The sequence below is a fragment of the Morone saxatilis genome, unplaced genomic scaffold (genome assembly GCF_004916995.1).
Source record: "Morone saxatilis isolate NCDOM2014 unplaced genomic scaffold, NCSU_SB_2.0 Contig16, whole genome shotgun sequence".
NCBI lineage: Eukaryota > Metazoa > Chordata > Actinopteri > Moronidae > Morone > Morone saxatilis.
Genome location: NW_023339718.1, coordinates 27,702,223 through 27,704,520, shown reverse-complemented (window position 1 = coordinate 27,704,520; position 2,298 = coordinate 27,702,223). Strand labels below are relative to the sequence as shown.

General features: G+C 36.8%; 1 protein-coding gene across 1 annotated transcript in view; it reads left to right on the top strand.

Moving 5' to 3' along the window:
* Window positions 1-1,431: 1,431 nt before the first annotated feature.
* Window positions 1,432-2,298, top strand: part of LOC118326107 (leukocyte surface antigen CD53-like) — a gene marked incomplete in the record, with an annotated part of 4,291 nt that continues 3,424 nt past the window's right edge. The window contains 1 exon segment of the mRNA XM_035659021.1: window positions 1,432-1,581.

Genomic DNA, 2,298 nt, shown 5'->3' with positions numbered 1-2,298 from the left:
ATAAAATATAGGAACATTACAGATTATTATTACGTTATTCTAAATATGATATGATATAATGGTATGAATATAATTTATATATACAATGGTTTGCTTAAAATAACATAAGTGAGGTAAAGAAGAGAGAAAGCAGAGTGCGACAACATCATAACCTACGGTGAGGACAGACTACAGTTCCACTGCTGAGAAATTCAGAGATATAGATAGATAGATAGATAGGACAGGATAGAGGAAGCAGTTTTGAAGAGGAAGCTGGAAATTGAGGTAATACATGCTTTAGGTAGGTACAGAGTTATACTACAAATCATAGTTGGTGTTCATTTGGCCAACTGTTTACCTTTGGGGTTAGGTTGGGTTAGGGACATTATGCCTGTTAAAACTATTGTTTTTAGTTCACACAGACAAATGTAGGATATCTCTCAGGCTATGCTGAGGTTTCTTGCTGGTTGTTCTGTTTTTTCCATAGCCACCCACATGTACTCCTGCATAACCCAAGACATAGTGTAACTGTTACATCATGGCTGTGTGCAGAAGGAAAAACATATAAAGCTAAACTCATTGTCTTTATCAATTATTTTTACTACTTTCATGATGTTGTTTCTACTCAGAAACATTGTACTGGTATTGCTTTGTTTATTTGATAAAATAACCACAACAGTGACAATAGTGACACAGGCAGTGAAAACAACCACAAAGAGATTCGATTTTTTTATAATGTATTCAATTGGAAAATTATAAATAGCTGACTGTTTGATTACCTTTGATCACATGTTCTTGTTAAAGGTCCAGTGTGTAACATTGGTCTATTGTCACTAATGGAATATAATGATCATAACCATATTTTAATTGGCAAAACTGAAAATAAGAATTGTTATGTTTTTGTTACCTTAGAATGAGCCCTTTAGATCTACAGAAGCTGCAGATGGGTCAAACCAAGCACTAGTAGCCTATTTATACATAAAAATATAAATACATATCTTTAGTGCAGATAGAACAATGAAGAATGGCCAGGCCGGGCTAGCGAGAAATAGCCCCTTCCCCACCCAGCCCCCCAGCAACACAACCAGAAGCCCAGTTGGGAGACAGGCGGGGCTGTGCCAGCGATGATCCACTGTTTAATTATCTGTGTCATTTCCAATTTTTCATATGTGCTGCCGAAGCAAACACTGTGTCATCAGGCTTCCGGCCCCACCTGTTTTGCGTGGACGAGCAAATGTCACATTATAATCCCCCAAAAATCGCTATGTATACCACAGTACAGCAGCATCTTCAAATATGTACCAGAAGAAATAAAGCGGATAAACTGGGGAAAAACGACTTTGATTAAAGTTACACTAATGGCAAACCTGATTTCTCTCCCACTCTTCTCTCAGCAGCTCTTCTTTACTGTAATTGCAAAGTGTGGATGCCCCTCCCATTCAGTGTTGGTCATGTAGGCATGTTCGTACTGCCAGTTGAAAGACAGAGGCCTCAGTTGTCTTTCCTCCTCCCGCTTCCTCCTCTTCCTCCTCATACCTGTCTGTCGTCAGTTAACACTGGGAATGACTAGGAACAACACCAAAACACTGGTAACTAGTTAAGGTAAGCCTTTAGATATTTGATCATTTGCGCTATGATTCTTTGATTTAGTTAATCCAAGTATTTAGACTATGACTGTACAGATAATAACTTTATTTGCATACAAAAACAAATTAAAACAGTTAGTGACATAAAGTTACATGTAATATTGCTGGTGGAGACAGTAAAGTAGGCATTAATCAGCATTCATTAAAAGAAAAATCAATATGATGTGAAGAAATATTCATGAATTCATGAATATAATATATAATATAATCTAAAATAATAATTTACAGAACATTAGTGAAACCGGAGGAGGTTGTATCGCCATAAACAAGTGAAAATCAAGTCCATAAACAAGAACTAAGCATTTTTAAAGAGAACACATTCTCTGACATCAAGGTAACAACTTGCAGAAAATGGTTAATGTGGAGATAAGAGCAGAAAATAATCATTAACTAGATCCTGAATAGGTCACAGATGTCCATTGTGCCTCATGGCTCAGTGTTGCCATATCAAACAGTGTTGTCCTGTAAACACTCTGCCACCAAGAGGAGCAGCAGCTTAACGTGTTTTGCTTCACAAGTATTTTAGGATTACTGTCAGTCAACCATTTTATGGTCAAGTCTGTGATTCTGTATGTTACAGTATTTTAATGAACTAACTTTAACTACTGTTACAGACCTTACAGAGGAAGATAATCAGGAAGGATGAATCGCTCATGTGTGAACTGCTTAAAAA